This window comes from Setaria viridis, chromosome 4 (assembly GCF_005286985.2).
Source record: "Setaria viridis chromosome 4, Setaria_viridis_v4.0, whole genome shotgun sequence".
Lineage (NCBI taxonomy): Eukaryota > Viridiplantae > Streptophyta > Magnoliopsida > Poales > Poaceae > Setaria > Setaria viridis.
This window is the reverse complement of record NC_048266.2, coordinates 37941440-37958540: the sequence shown is the minus strand read 5'-3', so window position 1 is coordinate 37958540 and position 17101 is coordinate 37941440.

The following is a 17101-nucleotide window of genomic DNA, read 5'->3' as shown; positions in this document are numbered from 1 at the left end:
AAAGTATAAAACAAAGCATAATAACAATAAATTAAGGAAGTATGAAGTAGCTAACCTTCACAATACTTTGGATGAGTGAAATCTCCACGCAAATGAGGAAAAAAAAATTTGGACAGCACCTCCCCTAGGGTTGCTTCGTCGCCATGGAGAGGAGGCCGATGGAGTGGAGTTGCTCGGGCTGGAGGAGGAAGAAGATCTCTCTGTCTGGCGATTTTATAGGGGAGGAGATTTTGTCCTGATTGGAAATTCCAACCAGGATAAAATACAACCCCTTTTATCCCGGTTGGTGGTTTTGTCCCGGATGGAAACTCCAACCGAGACAAAAGACGTACCCTTTTGTCACGGTTGGAATTACCAACTGGGATTAAATCTTTTATTCTGGTTGGTAACTCTAACGGGGATAAAATGGTGCATCTTTTATCTAGGTTGGAGAAAGGGGGCGGCGTCGGTGCGATTTTTTCAACCGTTACAACCGGGACTAAGGGGGGGGGCTTAAATACCAACCGGGACTAAAGCCTCCCCCCTCCCCCCCCCCCCCCCCCCCCCCCCCGCGCGCTAGCCTTCGGTGGCACGCCACTTTAGTCACATGCCCAATATTAACCAGGACAAAAGGGCATGGATGGAAGGTCAGTTCTCTACTAGTGCATGTTATCCTTGTGTTAACTTGCAAGTATGTGTTAGTATAGTTGGATGGAACAAAACATTCAACAGGTTATCCTTGTGTTGGATGAAACAAATTAAATTTCATCAACCTAATTGAACTAATTCATCAACATGCCCTTACCAATATGGTTTGCCTGCCTCTGGATAGAATCACTTGATCACAATGAAGGTTAGAAATTGGTTAGCTTGTATTGGTATAGGCACTTGGAAACTAATATGTTCCGGGCATGGAGAGTCAAGTCTGATGCTCCACTTATATTACATCCTGCTCAGAATGGGCTTCAGATGAGTAAGAGTGTCTCTGCCGCCACCTAGCTACAGTATTTAGGCTGTGTTTCCTTTGTATTGTCTTGTTAGATTTCGGATGTTGATTTTGCCATGTTGTCAATTTGGCTTCATTCGTTCTTCTGCTGGACCGAAATACGTGTGCACACAGCTTGAGACAGACAGTTACGCTTGTGCAGCAACGGCTGCAGGCGCAGCATGTGCCCACTGCCTAGGACTGAACACAATGCAAATTTGATGAGTTTAGTTAAGCAGAACAAACATGAGGATACGATAGTGCAGTAGACGTTACCACCATGTTTCGTTTCATCCGCACGGCATCAGGCTCGGCCTAGAATGGTATCTCCCTCTCATGCTACCATCTTGAACCGCATGAGCCGTCCTATAATTCGATGGCTAGCACAAGTATTCCATACACAACAAAGACACCCTGCTAGAACCAGAAATACTCTCTCCATTTCGAGAAATTCGTACCATGCCCACCGGTGTCTATCTCTAGACAGCATCCTCTAGCTCCATCCACAGATACAGCTAGGGTCTAACAAGGGTCATATCTCGTCCACTCGTGGACACTATCCTAGGAAAAAGATGCATCATAACATGTTAAACACGACCTCTGGACCTTTACTCATGACCCGTGCCTATCGAACCTAAAACTATATAAAGGTCCTGCTCCAGTCTATCTATTGCCCACCGTGACCCCTTGGATGGTTTTCTAGATTTTGTTGGTGGGTTATGAATCAAGTCCTCACATAGTAGGTACTCCCGAAGGTCATACCTTTTCGGCTCGTATGGTTGCACAAATACACTGGAAAGACTTGGTTAGTGAACTGGTCCTTAATGATCGAGGTAAGCCTCTGGACAGGAGCATCCCAACAAGATTGTCCACCTTACCTCGCATTCCTCCTTATATGGTTGCTAGTCATGTTTTATTACTCCTTTTCTTTACCAAAACTCACACCTTTTGTATGCTTTTCAAAAGATGTTTTGAAGACAGATATATGAGGTCCTATACTGACTATTCTAATAAGCCTTAGATACAAGGCTATTTCTAGAGCTTCTGTCAAGGAGAAGCTTGCTTTTGGAAATATGTCTATCCTTATATTTTAAGGAGTTATGAAGCTACGCAATACCGCATTGTTATCTTGGTTAATTTTAGTATTATGAAATGTGGGATGAAACCATGGGTTGGTGTTAAGACTTGCCTTGCTTGTCGAGCGAAGATTCCAAATCCTTAAACGGATATCTAGCTCCGAGTTAAGATGTTGTCTTCTCGGTAAGGCTTAAGGCACTAATTAAATAAGAAAACAATCATGCAATCAATCATCAATCAATAGTAATCCAAAGCTTATTTAAGACATTCGGGGAAGGGTTTTGGGAAAGGTAGGTGATGGGATTGAAAGGTTCTACGAGATGTGATGGAAACGGCTTTATATTTTATATAATTTTCCTTACATTTTATGGGTTTTCTACGGGTGGGTTTATGATTTAAGGGGAGGTTTGAAGTTAAACACTATGTTATGGGGTCTAGGCATATTCTAAGAATTCCTTAGGGTTTTAGCAATTATTTTGGAAGGTCTATGTGATTTCTAGAATAAAGGAAATATGATTTATGTGGATTTATTTGGATGGTTTCTTGGTCCTAGGGTCATATAACATGGGTTTTGGGATGTGAGGGTAGTGCTTAGAATGTATCCTAGTGTTTTTAGGAATTTATTGGATATTTTTGGAGCTAAGAAGTGGGAAAGGAAGTTTTCCTATTGGCTGAAAAGAGTTTTATTTGGTTTAACACCTTAATGAAGTGCAAAAGGAGTTTGGGTGGCTCTAATAGGTTTATGATTTTATCTAGTATTTTTGGGAACTTTCGTGGAATTTTTGGATAAAAGAATTGGGTGGAATAACTTCTGGTGTGCGTCCACTCGGGTGTGCCTAGCATTTTAAGTCGGGTTGAGAAGTGGGCCCGTCAACGGGGTCAGCGGGTGGTGTCAGCGGGGGACTATAGATGGCCAAATGGGCTAGGCCTGCTAGGTGGCTCGTAGCACGGCTCGAAAAAGCCCAGCACTAGCCTAGCTCGGTCCGCAGTGGATAGTACCCGGGCCAACCTGGCACTATGCATCGTGCAGTGCCTGGGCCACCTCCCCAGCCCGTAGTGCTGGCCCAGGCCCGGCACAATTTTAAGGCCAGCACGCTGGTGGCCCGTTAACCTGGCACGCCTTAGACTACCAGCCGGCCTGTCAAAGGCCTGCTTCCCCCCTCCTCCTATCCTCCCCCTGGCCTGTCAAAGGACTGCTTTCCGCCCAAACCCTAACCCTCTCCATTCTCTTCTCATTTCCCTCACCTTTCCCTCACTCGGTGGTGGCTACTCCCCGCTCACAACACCAGCCATCCCTCCAGCCTCACTCCTCCAGTCCTCCCCAAGCATGGTGCCACCGGCCGCCCCTCCTCACCCAAGCGCCGCACCGCCGAGCCCCGGCCACCCCTCACTCCTCCCCAGGCGCTGCCCCTTCTTCCTCCCCTCTTCCCCCCATGACGGCAAGGAAGTGCGTCGGCCGCTATTGACCGCCGCTCCTCACCTGCCATGCCGCCAACCACCCTCACTCCTCCCCAGGTGTTGCCCCCTTCTTGCTCCTCCCTTCCCCCGCGACGTCCATCGGCCACCCCTCCTCACCCTAGCGCCACGCTGTGAGCCGCCCTCACTCCTCCCCAGGCGCCACCCCTTCTTGATCCCCTCCTCCCCCACGCTGGCAAGGAAGCACGCCGACCGCCACCGTCGGGGGGCCATGACTGCCGCTGCTAGTGCCTGGCCTGGCACTAGACGGTAGTGCCAGCCGTGCTAGCGGGCTGGGCCAGCACGATAAAAAGGCCATAGTGCTGAGCCTGGGCCAGTAGTTCGGCACGCAGTGCTGACCCGACCCAGCACAAAAAAGCCATCGAGCCTAATAGTGCTGGGCCTAGTCAGGTCGAGCCAAATCGGGCTAATGTTGGGCGGTCCATCTGGCCATCTACACAGGGGATTGTGCGATGGACCGGGGCCGTGGACCGGTGGAAGGCGGTGAGGGTGGTCCAATGGACCACATGTATGGAAGGAGAGGTGGTTGACACGGCAGCTAACGAGACGATGGGATCACGTGGCATAAAGCTGGTGAGCAGGCCACGCCAGCGCCACGTAAGGCGCCACCTGAGAGGGTACCAAAGCACGGCGGTGGAGGCAAAGGACCTCGTCGGAGCTGGTTACGCCGGCCAGCTCCAACTTCAAGTAGGGGCAAGAAGTGGCCGTGGTGGAAAGGGAGCTTACGGCGAGTCGAAGGGCGTAGGTTCGGGAGCCGGGAAGGGACAACGGTGGCCGGCGAAGCTCGCCGTAGCTTGGCGGCGGTGCGGGAGGAAAGGGAGGCACGGCTTGAGAGGGGTGGAGGGCTTGAGCAAGGGTCCAGGCAGCATCACAGGGTTACTTGGGACGTCCCTACGGGCAGCGTGGCAGCGGGAATCGATCATTGGTGAGCAGCGGTGATGGGGTTGAGCGGCGGCGGTGGGCGAGCGTGAAGCGGGCAGCAGAGTGCCACGGGGTGAGGGTGGCTATGAGCTTATAGTTTGCCTCGGCTTTGACCCTGCCTGAGCCTTGGGGAAAGGCTACGGTGGTGGGTGCAGGCGGCGAGCTCAAGTCCTAATTCCGGTGGAGGAGCAGTGGGGGTGAGGTTGCGGTGGTGAGGCAAAGGGAGTGGGGTGGAGACCTATTTATAGGTCGGGGAGAGGTTCTTGAGCTTGTGGATGAGGATGGGGGCAAGAGGATGAGCTCTCCGGCCATCAATGGTGGGCGGTGCTCTGTGCACGAGCATGGCGCTCTAGCGCACATGGCAGAAAGATGGAGAGGAGGTCTTGGACTTGGATAAGGGCACAGGTAGATGTGCGTGGATGAGGTGGTCATGTGGGGCTGGTCAGAGGGGTGATCCTGGCCGAGGTTTGTGCAGGGGTGGTCGAAGTTGCAGTGGCATGGTCGCGACGTCGTGTGTGCTAGAGGAGGTAAGCCGGGGTTAGAGAGGGGGAAGGGGTGCACTGACGGCAGGTATTGGCGAGAGGGTGGCAAGGTAGTGCGGCGCGCTCGCAGGCAGGGCGGAGGTGTGGCTAGAGAGGGGGATCTGAGCGGCGGCGGCGGCGTGAGAGAGGGAGGACGCACGGGCGGTGAGAGGAGGAAGATGACAAGCGGGGGAGGATGACGGGTGGGAGTGGGCTGCGTCATGTTGGGCCGTCTCGGCCTGCTGGCCGCGTCGGTCAGGTGGGCGCGCGGGCGGAAGGAGTGGGAGCGGATCGGGCCGGAAGTTGGTCGAGTCGAGTAACAAGGTTGTCAGCCCGTGTTTGAATAGTGTCATTTCACTATTGTTTGAAAGAGTTTTGGTTTGGTTTTTAGATCAAATTCGAATGGGATTTAATTTGGGTAAATTTTGGAGCAATTGGAATGCACAAAATGTCTAGAAAACACATCATTCATCTACAAGTTGTATGTTTGTTCATGCATGTTTTGAAAATAATTAAATGGAATTTTGAATATAAGTGGAATATAAGAGGGTTTTTTATGTTTGTTTGAAAATTTTGAAAAAGTCCTCATTTTTAAATGGTTTTTAGTCTTGGGGATGTTACAATAGCAAAATTATGTCTCTAGAAAAGCCAAAAAGGACCTACAATTTGAAACGGAAGGAGTACCCAATATGATGTTAGCTAGTGACCATAATAAAACCATTCACCATTTTTTTTAGCATAACTTTTGCTAATATCATTTTTTGGTGTATTGTCAAATTCTCCCTATCATATAATGGATTATTATTATTGGGATCAGCACTAGAGTCAGGTGAAGGAACAAGCTTTAGTATACATGATTGCTTCCTTTTAGATCTTATATGCATGGTTAAACCATAATGGTATTATTTTTTTAATAATAAGTCTATATATAACATCATTTTTGTAGGTAATTTTTTTCAGGGGCACATATTGTGTCTAAGAGATATAGATGTTGCTGCTGAAGGAGTCATAAAGAGCGTATATCATGGAGCATACCATGCTATGGAGGTGCTGTCTATGGATTTTTTTTTTCACCGAGAATGAGTGATGTTTTCATCGTAGGCTATCTTGTGTTGGCAACGGATATGTAGTTGGTTCTATTTACTATTTTCGCCATTTTGATACGATGCACTTTGTCGATGTAAGTTTATGTAACAATGTCTAAAAAAAATCCATAGGATACAGTGGAATCCTGACAGAGCGCATCCACAGGAAAGATGCAGGCCGACAGACTGGTCGCGAGACTGATCGACGACTGCCGCAGTCCAATATTATTCACGAACAACTAGTAATCACACTCCACAAAGACAAAGACACGCGCATATAGTGTACGCTGCTGGCCACGCACCGGCAATCAGCCAGGAGCTAGTTTAATGGTGGGAAGAAGCAGTCGATGACGGCGTTGGCCACGGCCGCGCCAACCCGCTCGGTCCGAGGGAACCGGCGTCGCGCAAGGGGCACGAGCGCGACGAGGGACACGCCGAGCAGCCACAGGACGAGGCCGAGGAACGCGTGCACGGCGCTGGAAGCATCCGGCGGCCGGCTCCTCCCCGCGGTCGAGACGGCGGCGAGCGCGCCCCACCCCCACAGCATGAGCACGCGGCCGGCGTCGACGAAGCGCTGCCGCTCGTTGGCCACGACGACGACCGCCTCTTCCTGTTGTTGCTCTGGCTGCTCGCGCAGGTAATTTGCATGCACTCCTTCTCGTGCCATATATTGCTGCAGTGCAGACGTGCAGTGCGGTGTCAGTGTGTGGCTCCTCTCTGTCTCTCGTTGTGAAGGCCCGTTGTTCTCTACTGCACACCTGCCTTCCGTTTTATAACAAGAGCAGTGGTAAGGTCACACTAAAGTCTAAAGCCTGCTCCGATGACCGGAGCACCTGGACTGGACTGCGATAGGAGGAAGCAGGCAAACCTGTCCAGAGTCCAGACAACGATAGTGAAAGGAAACAGCAGGGAGCCCTCGTACCGTTCAGTAGCATGTACTGCCTATGTTACACGGATACGTGCACATGGTGCCGTATCCCGTATCCGAGTCATGGATACGCGTTGGATACATATCATGAAGTATCCGAAATAAAAATAAGGTCCCATTTATACGGTTCCAGATTCATATAGAAACTTACTCGATAGATTCTGGTAAAAAATAACAGTTGAAATGAGAAGGATGTGAACCAGAAACTGGTGAAACACCCTTTTACCTATTTCAGGATTTCTTCCATTTCTCATTCGAAACACTTCAAAAAATACCGTTACCGTTTGGTAATGATTCCAGTGATTTTAGGAAAAAAACGTAAACGTTTCATGCAGCCAAACGGAGCAAAAGAAAAAGTCGATACGTCCGTGGGTACGTATCCAAGCCGATTCGACGATACGGGTGCCTGGTCCGTGGCCGCTTTGCCCCCGTGGCCCTGCGACAGCGTCCTGCAGGCTGCAGGTCGCTCACCAGCGCCGCTGCTCGCATCGCCGCCCGCATCGCCGCTCCAAGCCGCCGCCCATCGCCTGCCGCTGCCATGCGCGAGCACTTCCTGGTCGCGAAGCTGGAGCTCGTCCGTTTGGGGATCCGGCCGCTCGAAGCCCGTCCCCATGGCCGCCCTGCGCCACCAGTCTGTCGTGCGCAGCAACCCAGGCGTCCACCTGCATGCCCGCACACCTGCAGTGAGAGGCAAGAGAGGGAGCAGATGGAAGATGGAGAGAAGACAGACAGAGAGACGGGAAAAGAGAGAGATAGGCGATAGTACAGCGGAGGTGAGGATGAGCTATGATTCTATCCATCCGTGCTGTGAAATATCCTACCTTTTTGCCGTATGGGCCATTAATAGATATATAAAACACGCGTAAGTCCTTTAGGAAGGAAAAAAGAATAGAAAATGAAATAAAAAATTACATTGCAATCCTCACAGCATTTTAACATGTTACTTTGTTAATTTACAAAACTTATGTACTCCATTATTTGCTTATTATGCTAAACTTCTACTTATTGTTGTTATTCTCATTATATATTATTATTTATCTGTATTTAAAAAAATCCTGAAACGTATCCGCGTTTCGGGTTATTTAGAAAAATACCATTTCCACATATCACCGATACATATATCCGTGCAGCATAGCTTGACGCTGCACGCCCTGCTAGTTCCATGGCGGGAAGAAACGGCCCATGACAAGATTGGTCACGACGGCGACGCCTCGCCGCGCGATCCGCGGGAACCGCCGGCGCCTTGCCGCGGGCGTGAACGTTACGAGGGACACGCCGGCAAGCCACAGGAGGAGGCCGAGGAACGCGTGCGTGGCGTTGGCAGCGTCGTCGTCGTCGGGCGGCCGGTTCCGCGTGGTTGATACCGCGGCGGCGATCGTCCCCCATCCCCACAGCATGAGCACGCGCCCGGCGTCGAGCAGGAGCAGCCGAACCCCGTGGCCACCTCCAGGTCCGGGTGCGAAGGCGGCGGCGGCGGCATCACCCGGCGGCCGCTCGCGCAGGTTGTTGGGCAGCATCTCTTGTCGTTGTCGTGCCATGTACGTTGCTGCCCTCTATCTGGACTTCTTGGTCGTCGGCGTCGAGCTTTGGTAGAAGTACCAGTGTCAAGTAGAGAGCAGTGGGAAGGAAGACTGGGAGAGAGTGGGGGCCGGGGGCTTTGCTACTTGGTACTGGCCTCGAATTTATAGCTGATGAGCGCTTGTAGTAGCTAGCATGGATCGGAGCCGTGGGCATCATTCCAGAATGCACATTGGCCACTGAAGTTGCTGTCGGAGACTGACTCAGCTCATGTCGTCTAGTGAACACCGCATGGTGAGAGTGTGGTCAGTTTACTCTAAAGTTTCCGCTTTTGTTTGGATCACTTACTACTTAGCTTGCCCAGTCTCAGCCTGTGACCAAGTCTTGTATCCGCCCGTCGTAGACATGGAATTCATGGTCTCTCTCTTATTTTCATCTCCTTTAACGGATATGCGAATCCATCACAAGCTGTGTGACTTTGCCGCGAAGTTGTACAGACCATTCGTGAATCGTGACCGATGTTGCTGTCAAGAATCCTAGCTGGCTACCTGGACCAACTTTGCTACGTGTCGAAGTTAAACTGCAACTCTCGGAGGGGGCGATTTAGAAGCCATTCGATCGACCGGCCACAACAACATCGACCGTCCTTGACTTCGGTTGAGTCGGTGTACCGCAGATTTGGTCATCCACCACCTTTTCTTCGGAGCTGCATCGGACGACGTGCTTTCCAACATGTGCGTGCATTAAGAAACACGGCAAAGCAACAGCGGAGTGGCCAGTAACGTCGACATCCATCGGCAGCTACCATATATCCTTAGCTCTTCTCGCCGAAACATTTCTTGATCAGATGATGCATGCAGCAAGCAACGACTACGAGTGATTGTCGGAGCTACGAGCCCGACAGTCCACCAGGAGGTTACTTAAGTGGTTGATTTATAGGTGAGGGTGATTACGAGACCAAGAACTCAAAGGTAGTCCGAGGGTTTTAGACAGGTTCGAACCTCCGGAGAGTAATACCCTACGTCCTGGTAAGATGGCTTAGTATTGGATACGCGGGGCGCCAAAGGCCAGATGGCAAGATGCTTCCGTGCCATACACCATAAAGAAAGGTGTGTAGCCGGTAGCCCGACTCTTCTGTGTTCTTAGGCCCCACATGATATGGGGTAACTCATGCAGCCACTTGGTAGCATATTTGGATGCGTCATCAAAGATGCATGACTTGAGGAACTGGAGGACCATCCCGTTTGCACGCTCCACTTGGCCGTTGCAGCGTGGGTGCGCTACCGAGAAGTAGTAACATCGATGAGGTTGTCTTGGCAAAAATTCTAAAACTCAGCGCCTGTGAACTGCGCACCAAGGTCGGTTATGATTTTGTTGGGTACTCCAAAACGATGCATAATTTCTTCCACAAATTCAGCTGCTTTAGCCGACTCAATGCTAGTGACGACCTTGACCTCTATCCATTTTGTGAATTTGTCGACCACCACAAAAATATGTGCATAGCCGCCCGGAGCAGTTTTGAAGGGTCCGACCATGTCCAGCACCCAGCATGCGAAGGGCTAGGATGGTGGGATGGTGCGCAGTGCCTGAGCCGGGAGGTGCTGCTGTTTGGAGAAAAATTGACACCCTTTGCAGCGTTGGATGAGCTCCTTTGCGTTGGCAATTGCTGTTGGCCAGTAGAAACCAGAGCGGAAGGCTTTACCGACCAGAGTGCCTGAGGCGGCGTGATTGCCACATGTTCCCGAGTGGATTTCATGTAGTAGTTCAACGTCTTTGCTGCGCTAAACATATTTCATCAATATCCATGTGGACGCAGCTTTTCTATAGAGCTCCTTGCCAATGACGACATAGTTCGCACTGCGTCGGGCAAATTTTTCATGATCTACTTTGTCCTCTGGCGCCATTTGATCGGTGATCAATGCTATAAACGGGGTGCGCCAGTCTTCTTCCGCCTCAATCATCATGACACCAGCGGATTTTAGGTCGGTCGAAGCTTGAGCGCTAGCATTGCTGTCCTGATCCGGGTCCAGGATTTTGATGGAAGGTTTCTGGAGATTTTGAACAAATACACTGGCCGGAACCTGCGCACGCTTGGAGCCGAGTTTGGATAGGACGTCGGCAGCAACATTATGGTCCATAGGGACATGAGGGAACTCGAGGCCATCAAAATGGGCTTCGAGCTTGTGGATATTTGCACAATAAGCATCCATGGAGTCTTTAGTGTAGTCCCAATTCTTGTTAACTTGCTCGATGACAACCTTTGAATCACCATAAGCTAATATACGCTTGATTCCAAGGGAAACAGCTATGCGAAAGTCGTGGATAAGAGCTTCATACTCGGTGCCATTATTGGTTGCCTTGCAATGGATTTGGAGCATGTACTTGAGCTGCTCGCCTTTGGGGGACATGAAGAGGACCCCCACGTCAGCTCCTTCGATGTTGAGGGCACCATAAAAGTACATGGTCCAGTGTTCTAGCCTCTCCAGGGAAGGTGGCTTCTGGATTTCCGTCCATTCTGCCACGAAGTCAGCCAGGATTTGAGATTTGATTGCGTGGCATGGGCAAAATTCAAGGTCAAACTCACCGAGCTCCACAGACCACTTGACGACTCGGCCGTTGACATCCCTGTTGTGAAGGATTTCACCAATGGGGAACGAGGATACCACACAGATCTTGTGCACCTGGAAGTAGCGACACAGCTTTCTTGAAGATATTAGCACTGCGTAGAGCAGTTTCTGCACCTAGGTATAGCGAGTCTTGGAGTCGCTGAGGACTTCGCTGACGTAGTACACTAGCCGCTGCACCGCGTAAGCATGGCCGGGTTCTTAACGCTCCACAACTAGCACAATGCTGACCCCATGCGTTGTTGCGTAGATATAGAGATATAGTGTTTCTTGGTCGGCCGGAGCCATCATGACTGGAGGATTGGTGAGGAAAGCCTTGAGTTCTTCGAGTGCCTTGCTAGTCTCGTCATCCCACACAAATTTATCAGCCTTTTTGAGAGGCTCGAAGAAGGGTAGACCTTTTTCTCCAAGTTTGTTGATGAAGCGGCTAAGGGCCGCCATCATGCCAGCGAGTTTCATGACATCCTTCTTGTTGGATGGTTTCATCATGTTTCTGATTGCGTCCACCTGGCGGGGTTGGCCTCGATACCACGCTGGCTGACCATGAAGCCCAGGAGCTTGCTAGATGGGACACCAAAGACACATTTGCCGGGGTTAAGTTTCCAGCGGTCGACCCGGAGGCTGTTGAAGGTTTCCTCGAGGTCGGCTATGAAGCTTTCCTCGTCTTTTGTCTTGATGACAACATCATTGACATAAACCTTGACGTTTCTGTGCAGTTGTGTTGCTAGGCAACCCTAGATTGCCTTCTGGTAGGTGGCGCCAGCGTTTTTCAACGCAAAGGTCATGGTATTATAGTAGTAGATGCCAAAAGACGTTATGAACGTTGTCTTGTCTTGGTCGGCTGGATTGAGGGTGATCGGTGATAGCCCGAGTAGTAGTCGAGGAAGCAGAGTAGGATGCTCCCCGCCATGGAGTCTACGACTTGGTCCATACGCGGAAGAAGAATGGGGTCCTTAGGGCAGTACTTGTTCAGGTTGATGTAATCAATGCACATTCTCCATTCATTGGTTTTCTTTCTTATAAGAACTGGATTAGCTAACCAGTCAGGATGTTTACATTCACAAATGAATCTAGCAGCTAGGAGCTTATTCAATCCTACTCTAATGAACTTCTCGTGATCTCGGGCGAAGCGATGAAGCTTTTGTTTGACCGGTCATGCAGTCTTGCTCAAGTCCAAGGAGTGCTCAATCATCTCCCTGGAGACACCGGGCATATCAGATGGTTTCCACGCAAATATGTCCGAGTTATCCCGGAGGAAGCTGGTGAGCGTGAGTTCCTATTTCTCCGAGAGGTCGGCCCCGATGAGGGCCATCTTGGTCGGGTCTTCAAGGCCAAGGTAGATCTTCTTGACCCTGGGGTCGAGTTGCAGCGCTGTGGAGGTTGGTTCCTTCTCAGGGATCACAAGCTGGTCCTTGCTCATCTTCTGGGCTTCAGCTACTATAGCGGTGGCGTTGGCTGATAACTCAAGTGCTTCAGCCAACTGGACTGCCTCGGTGTCGCACTTGTATAATGTCTCCACGTCGCCATAGACGGAGAGGACTCCGTTTGGGGCTGGCATCTTTAGGACAAGGTAAGTATGGTGCGAGATCGCCATGAATCTTGCCAACATGGGCCTGCCAAGGATGGCATGGTAGGAAGTCTTGAAATTGGCCACCTCAAATGTGAGATGCTCCGTGCGGTAGTTGGCTTGAGTGCCAAAAGTGACAGGCAAAACAACTCGGCCAATGGGGTAAGATCCTTTGCCAGGTACAATTCCATAGAAAAGTTCTTTGCTGGGCTAGAGCCGCTCGAAATTGAAATCCATGCGCTTCAAGGTCTCTATGAAGATGATGTTTAGGTCGCTACCACCGTAAATCAGCACCTTAGGGAGTAGAGCCCAATCTATGGTCGGGCAAACCACCAGTGGATAGGACCCGAGATCTGGGATGTGAACCCAGTGATCTTGCCTGGAGAAGGTTATGGACTGATCGAACCAGCGCAGATACTGGATTGGCTGCACGGAGATAAAATGCACCTCTCGTTGGCGAAGCTTCTGTTGGCGGTTACTGCAAAAAGCATTACGGCCGCCCACAATGATGTTGACTTGGCACTCAGGCTGCTGGAAATCCCCATTTTGGTCGGCAATGGGCCACTAGGCATCTTGGTGTGGCTGGTCAGGGTGCTCTTCTCTATTCTGGTCAGCGCGGTCATCACACCTACTGTTGTTGCGATCGTTGCGGTCGTCGCGATAGCGACCATTGCGGTCATCACGGCCACTGCTGTTGCGGTTGTCATGGTCGTCTTGGCGACGGTCGTTGTCACGGCTACGATAATCACGCTTGTTATTGTCCCGACGGTAGTCATTGCGGCGTGGTCGCTTGTATTCCACTGGGGCGCCGAGCTCTTTCTTCAGGATTATGCAATCCCGTAGAGTATGATGTGTGTTCTTATGGAAAGGGCACAGACCGCTAAGGGTTCCATCAAATTCTTCCTGGTTAAAAGTGCTTTGCAAGGTCCCTCAGCAGCGTAGACCTCTAGGGCCCTTTTGAGGAGTCGGGGCTCCGGGCGTGCTCGGGGTTCGTCATGGATTGGTTGGTCGTAGTCGTCAGCTTGGCAATGTTTCTGGAATTGAACCTTTGCTACTTCCTCGATCCCAACTTGTGTGTTGACAACATCAATCATTTGCCCAACGTCTTTGGGGCGGCCTCCTACAGAATCTCAAACAATTTCTGGTTCGTCAAGCCAGAGCGAAAGTACCAGATGATATCACGGTCTTCAATGCAAGCCAGCCTATTGCGATTTTTGAAGAAACGGTTGGCGTAGTCTCGAATATTTTCGCCTATCCTTTGGCGGACATGGCCGAGTTTTTCTCTGTTACCAGGTCGGCTGTAGGTGGCCTGGTAATTCTGGGTGAAAGCTCTAGCGAGCTGACCCCAACTATCAATGCTATTGGGAGGAAGATTCTCTAGCCACAGGAGCGGAGCAGTGCCCATCACCACTGGAAAGTAGGCGGCCATCTAATCGTAGGTGTTGTTGGCAGCTCTCACTACAGTGATGTAGGTCTTGAGCCAGATGGTGGGGTCGGAGCGACCATCGTACTTTTCATTGATGGTTGGTTTGAATGTAGGCGGCCAATCAACAGCCCACGTATGTGGGGTGAAAGCAGCGAAGCTGTCTAATGCCATGTCATCATCGTAATCATCATCGAGGTAATACTAGACGGGAGGAGCTCTGTCGTGTTCGTCGCAGTTGCGTCTAGGCAGGGAGTAGGCGTCTTCATAATCGTAGTCATAGTTGCGTCTGGGTGGATTGTAGGCATCTTCTGGAGTGCCATACGCACTATCGTAGTCGGTGCGGCAACGCATCTCATCTTCTTGGTGACATCAATCATCATGCGCTGTGTCCTGGTTGGGCAGAGGAGCGTCGTAGTCACGATCGTACTTGGCGTAGCGATGGATCTCATACTCATCGCGTTCGTCGTGGCGATTGTTGAGGTCGGCGCGTATGTCCCGGTTTTGACGGAGCTCACGTAGCTCATCGCGAAGATTGCATTGTCATTCTGGTTGGCCATGGTCATCAGCTCTGCCTCTCCCACCATGATGGCGGTTGTCGTTATTCTCACGTTGATATTCGTTGTTGGCATTGATGTTGATAGGAGGGTTGGCGTTGCCATTGACTGGAGGGTTCACCGGCTGGTTGACATTATTGTTGGCTGGTGGATTGGCAGGTTGAATAGCATTTTGCTCCACCTCCTCTTCGCGGATTGGATCTAGCCGACCACCAGCACAGTTGCCTCGGCGGCGGTCGGATCTGCTATGCGCAGACCGGCTTCGAGAGTGCCGCAAAGATGTAGACCGAGAGTGTCCAAGTCAGCTGTTGAGCTGCTCCTCAAGCTGAGCATTGGCAACTTGGAGTCGCGCTTGAAGTCGTCGGACTTGGTCAGAGTCTGGAAAATGCTCTAGCTCCGCGAAGGCAGCCACCAGGTTGGCCTGGGGTGTGGCGAAGACGTTGTGGCCAGCCTATTTGAGGTCGGCTAGTAGATTACGGGCGTGCATAGAACGCCTGTGTCTTTCCCGACACCACCTTGGTCGGCATTGTCACAGTCGTTGCGCGGCTGCGGGCGCTGATCACATGCTGCATCTGCGTTAGCAACAAGTTGCTGTTGTGCGCCAGCTTGCTCATGTTGCCGTCGTTATGCGCGGTTTCGGTTTCTGGCGTTATGGCGTTTTTCTTGAGATTCCGTTTTGCCATCGTAAGGTGGCTCGTCAACGGAAACAACAAAAGCTTCATGATCTAGCGTGGAAGAGTTGCTCTCATCATCGCTTCCATAAAAGTTTGGCGTCAGGACGATACGAGGCACTTGAAATTCACCACAGTACGGAAACTGGGCGGGTTCAGGCGGGTCTCCAGATTGGATTGGAAGACTTGGTCGAGCTTGGCGGAGTACTCGAAGGTCGAGTTCCGTAGGCCGAAGGGGACGCGGGACAAACCCTACGCCGACTTGGTTTCACGCAACGTTGCCTCGGACAGCTCTATGCACTCAGCGACAGTACTATTGATACGATCGAGCCCCGCGATCAGGTCGTAGGGCATGGGTGGGTGGGCTCCAATGAGTAGATCCGGAACCTTCTCAGAGAGAGAAAGTTCGCTGACTTGTTGGGCAAGCAGTATGACGATTCTTGGGTGGAGAACTTGTCCTGCTGGAATAGGTCCAGTGGGAGCCGAGCTGGCGCTGGATGCCAAGTTGGTGGAAGCCGTCGAGTCGACGGAAAAAGTGGTCGAGACGGAATCCGCCACCATGGTCCCGAATTGAATTTGGACGGGTTGGCGAGAAAATCCTTCATACTTTCGGGGAAAACAACGCTGGGACGGGATGCCATCGAGGTCGCAAAAAGAATCTCGCAACCACCCCTACCTGGCAATCCATTAGGGGGTTACCTAAGTGGTTGATTTGTAGGTGAGGGTGATTGCGAGACTGGGAACTTGAAGGTGATCACAAGAACACGAAAGGGACTCGAGGATTTTAGATAAGTTCGGAGAGTAAAATACCCTACGTCCTGTATGCGTGGATTGTATTGCTCAAGATTGATCTGATGCCCTTAAGGGGCACCCTTGGCCGCCTTATATAGTCTGACTACCAAGAGTTACAAGTCGGTTTGAACCTAATCCACTCGATATTACATGGAAGACAATCTAAGTCGGATTACAATATGCATCCCATGATATCCGGGTAGATTTGGACAGTCTTGTTGCCTTGACGTGCACTCCAAGTAACTTCGTGTCCTTGGTACGCACGCCCTGATCGGTCGGGCCCACTTATCGGGTTCGGCCAATATCCTGGTCTGTGGGGACCCATGGGGTACCCATATCCCTCGTTAACAAATTCACGAGCAACATTAATACCGTAACTTTTTATAAAAAAAAAATAAGAAGAAGACCAACAAACACCATATACATTTTTTTAAAAGCGCACCCTTGTATGCATGGAGAAAATATTTAGACCCAAATTACATGAGATCGATGAAGAAAAATATTTGAGCTCACATAAGGTACGTAATAAGCTAAAATATTAAGGAAGAAGGATAAGATTCCCGCTGTATATCTCCTACATGGGCCTTACCCTGCGAAGATGCAAAATTAATTATGGGCTCTTATATCGATTCTAAATTTTAAACACGAACCCAGGCGGCCCAAGCACGTAAACGGGCTAAATTCCCCGAATCAGAGCAGACACATCATTTTTTTTGGGAAGAGAAATCCGTGCCACTTTATTACTCATCTTCACGACTTCACCTTGGCACCGAACACTCCACAATTGTTGAGCCAACTAGAAAAACAAACACGTCGTCTTGCAGAGCTTTCCATCATGGCAACCTTCCACAGGAACGAGAACCAAACCATCACATGCAAGCTGCAGCTCGGCAAGTGAGGACAACGTACTCTAAGCAAACGGTAGCTTTCGAGGAATCAGGAAATATGAAGTAGCCGTGGAGCGTCCTAGCTGGGGA